Genomic DNA, 12,724 nt, shown 5'->3' on the forward strand with positions numbered 1-12,724 from the left:
GATATAAAAATATACAAAAATGCTTTTTACGACCAGGAAAGTGGGCCGGCGCAGCTGGTTCATATTTCCTCTTGCCTTTGAACTCCCACTAAACTTTCTCTTCTTCTCTTATTCTCTCTCTTTTTCGTTCTCTTTTGAGGGGCCACGATTGGAGACCTAATGACGGCTTGAAGAAGGATCCAGGGTTAAGGGAGTACATAAGGCCTACTAAATCACAACCAACACATCCACAAACAAAGCCATATTATGTCTGTCCCTGTTTTATGTTGAAAATGTTAGTTATTTATAGAAAAGTCACATGGAATAATGGGGGAGAGTATCCCTAAATCTAGTTAAAAGCGTGGGCAGGGACAGACAGTCACATTTAATACCTTGTGATTACTTTCTAATCTTCCAAAGATTGTAGGGCGCTTTAACCTTAGCAAGAAAGCCTGAAAGCCAAATTGCATTTCTCATTAAAAAAGCCCTTTTAGAATCCCACTCCCAAGCTGGATGATCCCTTCAATGATTATTAGCAGGGCTGGAGGGCCTGTAAGGACACAAATACCTTAAACACTTTGACCGAGAATCCTTGGACTAACTGGAACTTTTAAGACCCTGGATGCCATTTTATACTTTATGGACACACACAACTAAAGAGATTAGTATACTTCATTGGATGTGTGTGCATCTACATGACACCAGACTTGCGTCTACTTATGAGTACAACTTTTAAAGATGGCTGACAAGTTGAACATGTGAAAACCCTCACCAAAAAGGTTTCCGAGTCATGTCACTCAAAGCTGGTTGATTGGTCACTGCCACCTGTCTCCTCTTCATCTATCATTTCCACAAACAAACCATGTTGTTCTCTTTTCCTCTCCTCTCTGTCACGACTGCCTTCACCTCTACAACAAAGGCTATTTCTGGACTAATTGATGACTGACGGATCGCCGTGGCTTTCCTTTCCCCAGCCCTCACACCAGGTGTCTATGGTTCCATGTGTCTGATGCTGGCTCCAGTGTTCTTAGATGACAGTGTGTGTTACATGGTTCTTCGGAGCCACAACAGAGAGCATGAGTCTTTGTACTGAATGGTCTCTGATGAGTAATACCCGCCCAATTCATTTCAGTCTTTCATGGCGAAATGTACGTTTTCCAGCATGGTAAAATATGAACAATCTATACAGTATGTGCACTACACTTTCTTCCTTTGGACAGTACGCTGTAGTATACATGCAATACCTCGCTCAGTATTTACAGAAAGCAAATACAAAAACATGATTCTGCTTTTCTGTGAAAATAACTCTGTACTATATGTGGACGTTTTCTCTGAGCAGATGAAAGCTTGTCGAAGGGTCCGGGGTCATCTAACTAACTAGCTCGCTCTCTGACCCTACATCCTGGCACTTTGGGCGTAGTTCCAGAACTTCATGCTCACCCCTTCCACCCCAGCCCCCACCACCTTGACCCCAAGGACACCTGCCCCTCCTCTTATCTGCCCTGAGTGGCAGCGGGCTGAAACAGATCTACCAAATTACCTTGAAGGGACTCTGGCTTTGCTGAAAATAACAACCCCTGCTGTTTTTTTCCGTGAGTCTGTCTGTGGCCCTATCTCTCTGTGCGTCAGCCCCAGCCATGGCAACCCGGCTGCCATGATGACATAGTCCTTCCCTCCCTCTCCGTCTTCAAACATTTCTCTTCATTAACATCAAAGAACCATTGCTCACCCACCATTGCTAATTGCATTCTGTTTGCAGCGCAATAAGCAATAAACACACTCACACATGAACTAACATGCTAACACACTTGGACAAACACACACACACACAGCCATCTCTAGTTCTGTTTCCCAACCACATTTTTTCAATTAAACCAGATGAAGGTTAATACGGTCCTCGTGAAATTAAATGTGGATATTAATTGAGGTGTTGAATGTTCCTCAATGAGATTATAAAAACACAGAGGCATCATTTGGGTTGATGACAAACTGTATGACGGCACTCGTCCTGCTCACATTACGCTGCTCATCCGCAACGGTACAGTCACTCATAAAATGTCTTGGAAGTCTGGAACCTTCCCTTGAACACCTCCAAGGGCCTCCTGTACAGTAAATCTGGTGAAGACGCCGGACGGATGACCTATTTCTGGAGAACTAATCGGATTCTAGCCTCGTAACGTTGTGATGGATGCCCTGTGTGTACCGCCCCTGCTCGTTTGTCATCTGCTCTTCACACTTGCTGCATGTCGTCCCCCAGTCCCCTGTCTGTGAGCGTTCACCAGCAGATGCTGCCTAGCCTGTTGACGCTCTGAGCTGCGTGTGTGTCGTGTGAGAAAAGCTCTGTGTCTCATATTGACAAATCAAATCCACCTAGTGAATTTTTTCCTGGCGCCTTACTAACTTCTCCACTGGCAGTTAACACACACACGCGCACACACACGCGCGCACACACACACACACACACACACACACACACACACACACACACACATGGTGGTAGTTCCATGAGAGGTATGGAATCGTTAGAATGGAATCAGACTGAGACAGCAGAATGGTAAGGTGACAGGCATGTGCTCTCTATGTGATAGAAGCTAATCTGCCAATCCTGCAGGCAATTGCTGAGACAGAAGCTTTGTCATGGCTCCCAAACCAGACCAGTGTATAAACGCTACTGAGATAACAAGGCCATGTTTGAACTGGTGGACATTGACACTGAGAATAATTTCAAACATTATTACAGGAAGATAGCAGAGATGGATCTCTCTCTCTCTCTCTCTCTCTCTCTCTCTCTCTCTCTCTCTCTCTCTCTCTCTCTCTCTTGCGCGCTGTCTGAAGTAGACTATCTTCTTCAGACAAACGTTTTATGTATTAGCCTGTCTGATCATGTGCCATTGAGTGTGTTCTGTTCTGTGCATAATGTGTTTTTGTTTTGGGTAATTACCGTAACTTTCAGTTTGTTGCCTATTGTCTTTCTTGTCCTGTCAGTTATTGTAGCTCACCTCTGGTTGCCAAGCACTGGGAGTTGTTTCTAAACCAACAAGATGCTGCATTGTACGTAAACCAAGGTCATTATTCACAGGAAAAATTGTGTGGGAGTCTGCATTTGGACATGGTAAAAATGCAAGAAAATATCGACTAATGTGAAGAACAATCACAGACAGAATGTATTGGTGACTTTCTTTTGGAATTTTTTGGAATACTGTTGTGCAGTAAAGAGAGGAGCATGACATAAAAAGAGACACTCATCAGGTGCAGTGTGTGTGACACTGATTAGATTGCATTCAGTTGTGACAGACCAACACAGGCACGCATGCACACACACACACACACACAGATGGGTACACATGTCTGACAATCAAATTGATACAAACTGACACAAGCACGCGCACACACAGCTACACACAAGCACATACTCACACACACAGAAGGGTACACATGTCTGACAGCCCAACTGACACTGGCATGAGCACGAACACACACGTACGCGCGCACACACACACAAACACACACACAACCACACAGATGGACAGCATGTCTAGAACAGTAACTAGTTACCTCAAGCAAGGCTGATCAACAAGGCAGTCTGTAGTCAATACTACTGAATAATTCAGTCAGCCATACAACCTCCAATAACCTGGTGTTGCATTCATTTCCAACTCAGGGTCTTCCATATTCTCTCATTCCAAATGATGAATGAGAGAATAGCACACTGCTACTAGCTCACCGGTGATTCTGTGTCTCACGTCTTCATCTGGAAGACTTTTATAGATTGCAAAATGTTTTCTTCTGCTCCTTTGACTAATTCTCAACATGTACATCTCCTGTCTGGGTGCTCGTGATTCTAATCAAAGGAAAAAGAGGACTGTATGCCTGTTGGTTCAAACAGCTTGTCAGCTCTATATTTCAAAGCACTGCACAATTGACTCAGATCCTATGTTTTGATTTGCCTGTTTAAATATAGACTATATCTCTCCCTTGGGAACCTAAACATTCCTAATGACTGTATCCCAATAACAGATATATTCTATTGTTCAGTTGAATGCTCTATGATAACTGTGTGTGTGTGTGTTTGCGTATAATGTATGTGTATGTTTGTTTGTGTGTGTACGTACGTGTGTTTGTGGGTGTGAACGTGTGTGTGTGTGTGTGTCTGTGTGTTTGAAGGACAAACTTGCCCAGGTCTCATCAATGTGATTGACAACCTTAGCAATGAAAGTAAGCAATCAACAAAACATAGACTGGGTCATTAATATGGATGGAGTTGAGCGTTAGCAACTCCCTTGTCTGGAGAAGAAACACACACACACACAAACACACGCACACACACAAATGACTGACTGAATGTCAAAGGTCTCGTGATCAGTCATTCTGCCTGTAGACGAGTGCGCACTTGTAATGTTCATCATCCACCAAGCTCTCAGTTGTAGCTCCATGGTAAGCTAACAAGCCATCACAATCAGGAAGTTCATACACTTACGACTGATTGCTAATAAGAGTGTGCTCCATCAACCAGAACGAATCAACAGATCAGTATCTCATGATTGTACTTGTCTTGTTTTTGACGTGTTTATGCATGTCGGTGTGTGTGTTCAACGGTGTGTGTGTGTGTGTGGACAGGGTGTGTATACAAGTTCAAGGCAGAACGTAGACCCCTTTTTATTTTACACTGTGATAGCAAATTAATAAAAAACTTGAAAATTAAATGAAGAACTATGCAATATGTTTTCTCCTTCTGATCTTTCTCATTCCTTCTTGTGAGTCTCATATGATTAAGTCTCACCTTGATTTACCCTTCGAAAAAACACTGACCTGTGCCTGATCTCACACACTTCGGAATAAATAATGGACCAGTAATAAAATATGATGTACAGGGAGAGATAATATGACAGCATGAGTAACATAAGCTCCTTCATTGCTTCCACCACTTATTGACCTTGGCAGGGCTCCCTGTGTAAATGCTCCTGGATTGCTCCATTTTGATCAAAGGTTTGATATAGGAGGTCGTTATCCGGGACGGATCTAGTCTTCATCCCCTAAGAATGTTCCGGGTCAAGGAGTCCGAACGCGGTGAATCACCACGAAGATGCGTCAGCCAAACAGGTTGGCCGGAGGAGCCAGACATCCAGGTGGGTTAGATTTGACTCGGGCAGACAAAACAAAAAGCCCTGTGAGTCAAAGATTTGTAGCCTAATGTTGCTTTTAAACATTTTTGTGCTACTGCCAACGACAAGGTTGTAATTCAAGCCTTGTTGTAGCACTGGATGTTCTCCTTGGTTTGATTGTTGAACCCGTACGAGTGGCATGTGTGTTGAACTGGGCATTGAGGAGAGACATGGAGCAGGTATAGTACATCTACAGTGCAGAGTGTCAGCAATTTGTTTGCTAGTTTCAAGATGAGTTACTGTAACTGGTCCATTAAAGAAGCACAAGGTAAATCAACAACCTCAAATTGACAGTCATCTAAGCAGCATGTCCTCCTATGCATCCTCCCCCCCACCCCAACCTTTACACCATATCACACACCTCTCCTCCTCCTCACCTCTCTCCCTCCATCCCTTCTGTCACCCCCTCCCTCAACCTTCACACCCACATCACACACCTCTTCCTTCTCCTTACCCCTCTCCCTCCATTCCTTCTCCCCCTCTCCCTCCATCCTTTCTCTGGTTACCACCACCCTGGGGCACTTTTCTAGTATGGCGTAAAATGTCTTTCGAAACAAAACCCTTCAGGGCGCCCAATATTGATCCGATTTATGTCCCTGCTGGTAATCAATCCTGCAGTGGTGATCTCTGTTCAATCTTGAATCGTTGAGTAACAAAAGAAAATCCATACCTAATACTAGCGGTGGCTGAAAGTCCAGTGAATTCTCAGCATCCTGCTTTCTTTTCCTATTGATTAGCTGTGTCCAAATAGACAACAGTGCTATCAACTTTTGTAAGAAGCAGGTTCTCTCTCACTGGGAACTGCTAACGCCATCAAACAGGATGAAGGAGAAAGGATTGAAGGAGGATGTAGGATGGTGAAGTGGAATAAAATCACACCGTTGTAATTATGAAGATGAAGAATGATTATTGATTATATGATTGAAAATGAACCTCTTAATCACTTTTTTTACTTTTTATATGCTATATTACTGAAAACCAGATGCAAAACTGTTGACTGATTAGTATTGCCACTAATATGTAGAAAATGTTAAGCCCAAAGTGCAAGTCTGGATAATTAGGGGCTGAGGGTGGGAGAAGATTTTGTATATGCTTCTTTCATAGAACCAGAAGGCTCAGCTATCATGAAGCTAATTTACGGCCCTGTGCCCAGGAACCTAGTGCAGCTGGCCTTCAAGGTCGGAGCAGGCCTATGAAATAGGAGATTTTTTTATGCATCTGTAATCTGAAGCCTCTGGGGTAAGAGACCAATAGTGTGGGAAATGCATAATGCATCTGTGACAAACAATATTGCAACAATAGCAACATTACACAAAATACTAAGGTTTTGATATATAAGAGAAATGTCCGGAGAAATATTTTTGTGTGATCCCGGGATCTTACTCACGTTCCATTGGGAATCTTTGTCACTTTAAGGACCCAATAAAACACTTTGTATCAAACTTTGCTGATTTCCAATGCTGTTTTTGAATCTTGATATTGGTTGAAAACATAGAATATTATTCTTCGACAATGGCATGTGTACCCATCTGTGTGTGTGTGCCAAATAAGTCATGCCATCTAAAATGGTCTACAATCATGTTCAACTGTTTTGAACTTTTTTTGTCTATGCTCTCAGACATGCCCATATAATGTTTGAAATCAAAACTAAAATGTGAATGTTTCCGAGACCAAATTTAACGCAGATAATTTCACGCTACATCAAAAATCAAAATAAAACTTGTGTGTTTCTCACACACGGAATTCCCGGAGAACTTGACTGACAGCTCGCTCCCTTCTCCCTGTGGAGATCCAGCCAGCAGACAAATGATGGGTGACAGTGTTCTGAGGCGGTATTGTTTACTCACTGAGGGGGGAGGAGAACACTGCAGCTGTACCATGGACAGCTGGTAAATATTTGATGGGCCTGTCCCTTCGTCTCATGTCTTCTCTTTGCCCTCTCTACCTTTTCCTCATCCCCCATGAAAGGGAAGGCTAACCCCATGTTATTACTGCATGATACAGAGGCCCTGTAGTTTGACAACTGGCTGCCAGGCAGGGCGTTGCATGTATCATTTATCCCTCTGACAGCCTGCTGTAGAGCTACCTGGAACACCTACAACACAGGGACTCTCTGGGGCCGAAAATATTGCCCAGCCGAGGGGAAAGCGGAGAGGTGCTTACTTTGTTTGTGAAGCCGCTGTCACTGCACTAAAGTGACGGGCCGCTCTGAGTAAGCGAAAGATACAACAGAGAAACCAATGAGACAGAAGCGGCCTGAGGCAGGGCAAAAGCTGGCGGAACGAGGAAAAGTAAAAGTCAGGGCGACGCGAGGGACTGCAGCCATTTCAGTAAAAACCCAGGACTTTCCTGTCAGCCTAGATATCGTGCATCTGCAGTGAAGGCGGCCATTTATTACACATGCTGCAATGCCACTGTAGTTTACTGTGAACACAGGAAGGAGTAGGGTAGGACGGAGTCTGCATGTGTGACTGTAGGCCACTGTAGGGTAAAGCCAAAGTTGGAAAAATGAAGAGTGAGGATAAGAGGAGAAAGTCCCACGATATGGGCCTTCTCCTCTCATAATCACATACATTTTCACTCCAACAGGACTGTTATCATCATTAAGAATAATTGGGTCTAAAAACGTCCGTTCGAATTATATTGAGCAACCAGAAATTAATACACCTCCGTGCCTAGCTGTTGGTATGTATATGAATATGCATCCAAATTCAGATTATAATTTTCTCCAGACGGCCAAAACAGTCGGAAAGCAGCTGCAAAGCTTTCGATGAAGAGTTTTCAAAGAGTGAGGTAGTATAACTACCGTCTGTTCAGCAGCGTAGAAGTCTACGCTGTTTGTTTGCTTTTTGGGGAGAAATAATGATCTTAATATTTTTCAGATGGCTGAGCGGTTTATGATTTAATCTTGTAATTGCTGATGTTTAGGGACACCCCATTGATTTCAAGATGGGGTTTACAGCTTTGTAATGAGCAACAATGTCTTCCAGGCAATTAGGAGGACGCACTTCCCCGAGCCAAGGAGAGACAAGCTAAAGCCCTCCCACCGGGGGATCGTCTGTGGGGAAGGCTGCCTCTGTTGTCAGTGGCATTCCCTCAGTACAGAACCAGCACCTGTGTCCACATGACCAGGGCGAGGGGAGCAGGAGCCCTACCACGCCCCACCTGGCTACTTCAGGACAGCTGGCAGATGAGCTTGGACTTACATGACAAGTTATTCTGTGGTCCAAGCAACAACTTGTGTACGGAAATACCTGTCTCGTAAGTCCCGTCAGATAGGAGCATGGTTTGACCTTCAGAGAGCCTGTGATGCTCTGCTCTGAGAATCAGCAGCCATTATTGCTGTCCACATTCATATTGATGGATGATTGCTTTTTAACACAGTCAACATTCATTTTGATAGACGATTGCTCGTTGCTTATTGCAATATTGCTTATTTATGCAAATGGTGAAAAATAGTAAGAAATACTAACAAACACAGGGAATCAGGTTTGCTATCTGTATTCTAACCTCCATGTGACAGGCTGGCAGTGGTGTTTTTGGATGAGTAGTAAATTATTACACATCTTGCCGTCCTCCCTGTGACCTCCATTTTGTCCTTTTCTCCAAAGCCCCAGAGAAGCCTGACAAGAAGATTCCCCTCCCCCTCCATGTTGCCAGAGAACCACAGGGTGTTACTGGTCAGTCAATGATTCATGGGGCACAGCCTCAAAGGAACCACAATTGATTTGACAAACTTAGTGAAGAAACCAAACCCTAAGACGTAAAGTAACTCAACGACAGTTTGAAAGCTGTTCCTTTGAGAATGCACAGAACAAGCCCAAGGTAGCCTCTTCAAACTGTTGGTTCATTGCACTCGGCACATATATAACGAAGAGCTGAGCTTTTTTTTTTTTTTTTGATTGAAAGTTCCATCTGTATTGAATACCCTCCTGGTTTTAATGGGTGGCAATGTAAGCTGATCCTTCACATTTATGGCCCCTCCTAAAAGGATTCAAAGAAATCTCCTTGAGCTGGGCTCAATCCCAGAAGGTCACATCAGAGAAAATTCCAGGATTTCTGACAAATAAGAATAAGAGAGAATAATAAGTACAAAAGCACAGAGGAGGACAAAATCAAATATTTACAATGTGAACATTTGGCATTTTAGTAATTTAGAAGATACTTTTCGGTCGGTATTTTACCAAGCACTGCTCAAAATAATAATATCTTAGCCACCAGAAACAGTGTAACCATAACAACAGCTCAACTACAGAGCAAAAATAACTAAGGAGTACAATGCAATAAAAAATCTCTTCAGTACAACATCAGAAAATGTTGTTAGTGAAGTGTCTCTTATGAGACAGTGCAACAATTGTATCTGAAATACAACATGTTCAAGTTCAAGTCTTTTATTTGTCAGGTACACGGAACAACACTAGGTCAGACTGGGCACTAAAATTCTTAAGACAAGACGACGCAAGCACCTGGCATAACATAACATATAAGCACACAGAACATAATTTACATCTATGCTGAGCTTAAATAAGTGAAACTTACTGAATATACAGATAGCAATAAATAATTGACTATACTAACCCTAATACTAAAACTTCCTAAATTACAGATAACAATAAATAATACACTATACTAACCCTAAATGCACATAAAACCTATTCCAACCCTATAACCTATTCTAACCTAAGTGGAGTACAGTACAATAGTGCAAAATTGCAGATCAGTGACTATGTCAATGACCATACAGGAGCCTGGTGGCGAGGTACAGTGTGGTACAGTAGTGCAATGTTACTGATAGTGCAACCAGTAGCTGAAAGTGACATGGTATAAGTGAATAGTGTGCAGTAAATCAATGCCCATATTAGTGTCCATTCAGAAGCATGATGGCCCTTGGGTAGAAATTATTATCCAGTCTGCGTGTGCGTGACTGGATGCTGCGGTAACACCTGCCAGAAGGCAACATGGTAAAGAGACTGAAGGATGGGTGGGAACAGTCTCTTGGAATCCTGCCGGCTTTCCTTAGGCAACGTGTGTGGTAGATGTCCTGTAGGGCTGGAAGCTTCCTGCCGATGATTAACTCAGCAGAACGGACCACACTTCGTAGGGCCTTGCGGTCCCGGTCTGTGCAGCTCCCATACCACACTGTAATACAACCAGTCAGAATGCTCTCTATAGCGCATCTGTAAAAGTTAGTGAGGAGGACTGAGTCCATACCAAACTTCTTCAGTCTCCTCAGGAAGAAGAGGCGCTTACGGTCCGATTTGACCACCTTGACCATGTGAACAGACCAGGTGAGGTAGTTGCTGATGTTCACCCCGAGGAACTTGAAGCAGCTGAGCTTCTCCACTTCAGATCAATTGATGAGTAGGGGTGCATGCTCCTCCTCCTGCCGCCTCCTATAGTCCACAATCATCTCCTTGGTCTTGCTGATGTTGAGAGAAAGGTTATTGTCCTGACACCATGATGTCAGGGTGTCAACCTCCTCTCTGTAGGCTGACTCGTCACTGTCAGAGATGAGGCCCACGATGGTTGTGTCGTCAGCAAACTTAACAAAGAGGTTGGAGCTGTGCGTTGCCGCACAGTCGTGAGTGAACAAGGAGAACAGGAGAGGGCTGAGCACACAGCCCTGGGGGGTACCTGGGGGGTACATGCAGAGAACGGACACATTTGCTGGTACAACAAGGAGTGAAGCACTAAGTGCAGCTTTGGGAGCCCTTAGGCCCACAATATGCCCTCACAAACAATAGTTCTGAAAGGGAAATATAAGTAAAAGATATCAATGCAATTTATGGTAAATCGACTGTATTCCTCTACTGGAGCGCTTTTCTACCTTAATGGTGATCAAACAGCTTTACAATCGTTTTGCTTCTCCTTTCCCCACTCACACAACGATGCCAGTGGAACTGCCATGCATACCTACTCGTCAGGAGCAACTTGGGGCTCAGTCTCTCGCTAACAGAAATCTCTAAAATACAATGCAGTGTATTCAGACTAAAAAGAAAAGTTGATGTACAGTCATTTTCTATTCCTCATTAAAAAGAAAATGTTACGGTACAGTCATTTTCTATTCCTCAGCCTCCCACCCCCACCCCCAATGCACACATTTTGCAGTGCCAGGAATATCAATAATGATTTACTCATTTGAAAATCTACACACCTTTGGTTGAAATGATTCCTACCTTCATCCCCATCCTAACACCTAGTGCACAAGGAGAAATCCCCAGCCATCCCCAACGCCAGCTCTAGGAGTGAACCACTTAGTGAAGGGTCTCGCTCTCCTGAAAGCTTCATAATGTCATGGATATGTGGTGAACAAGTCAGTGTCTCCAGTTTGCATGCATTTAATATGACCTGATTCCCACAGCATTCTTCAAAGCAGTTAATATTTCATGAGACTTTTTACCAAATTGGCCATGTTCTGTATTCAAATGTGAGAAAGCTGAACAAGCAACAATACTCAGAATAATACAATGATTTGGAGCTTCATCCTCTACCAAGTCAATCTTAAAATTAATTCATGTTTGTTATTTTGATAAAAATAAAATCGATTTTCATTTATTGTTATTTTATTTATCCCAGATAAAATGTACACCCCCTAAATCTTTCAAGCAGTTTTTGTTGAAAACACAAAAGGTTTAACAATATTATGACTTGTGAAAGTTTAACCTCTTGTTTTCTGTTGTGATCATGCAGACGTGTACTCCTTTCTGCCTCTCTGCCTCATAACATTCACATTACATTCCTGGGCATATTCCCTGGCTGGATGGACTTCATACACGACTCGAAATCAGCCTGCCATGAGGTCCGGCTGCAGGCTATCCTGCCTATGACTGACACTGCGGTTTATCTCCCTTCACACATACACACCCACGCGCACGCACACACCAACTCTCCTCATGCTCGCGTCGGAAGAGCCGGAGCATCAATGGCAAGTGTGCCGGACAACCCTGGGCGGTTTCTCTGGAGAGGGGCTCTGTCAGCAGGTCGCCCACGCGCTGAGCGGACGCGTGCGTTCCCAACGACAGCTCTGTCTGTTTCTCTCCCTCTGCTCTCGTGCTCTGAAAAGGTCCTCGTCGCTACTTGGGGTTTGGCGTGGGATATCGGGGAATGACGACACGTCATCGACATCAGTAAATATGCCTGCCGAGAGACAACTGAGTCGATTCCCACTCCAACTTGTGTAGTCAGGGGGGGTTGCATGGTAGCTGCATGAAGACATTATTCAAAGGCTTGAAATGGGCCAAGTCTCCTGAGCATGTGGGGACTTCCATCTGTTAGCGTCCTGTTTTTCTGCCCCCCTTCCTCTCCACAAACACACACACACACACACTCATCCCCCCAATGTCCCTCAAGAGGGAACGTTCACCATCAAGCTCTAAGGCCACTGGGATACAGTGTGTTTGCGTGAGTGTACGTGCACATGGTGCTGGAGCGTGAGCGTGTGTGTAATTTACATTTCTGTGCACATCCGGGATAAGGCAGTGACCCCTAGCCAAACAGTGAGGGTGTAGCTGGGGGTGGACATTACATGTCCTCTCCCAGGGATTCAAATCAATTGAGGGGGCAGGGCTGAGAGAGAGAGAGAG

This window comes from Hypomesus nipponensis, chromosome 14, assembly GCF_054491055.1.
Source record: "Hypomesus nipponensis isolate SF chromosome 14, ASM5449105v1, whole genome shotgun sequence".
Taxonomy (NCBI): Eukaryota; Metazoa; Chordata; class Actinopteri; order Osmeriformes; family Osmeridae; genus Hypomesus; species Hypomesus nipponensis.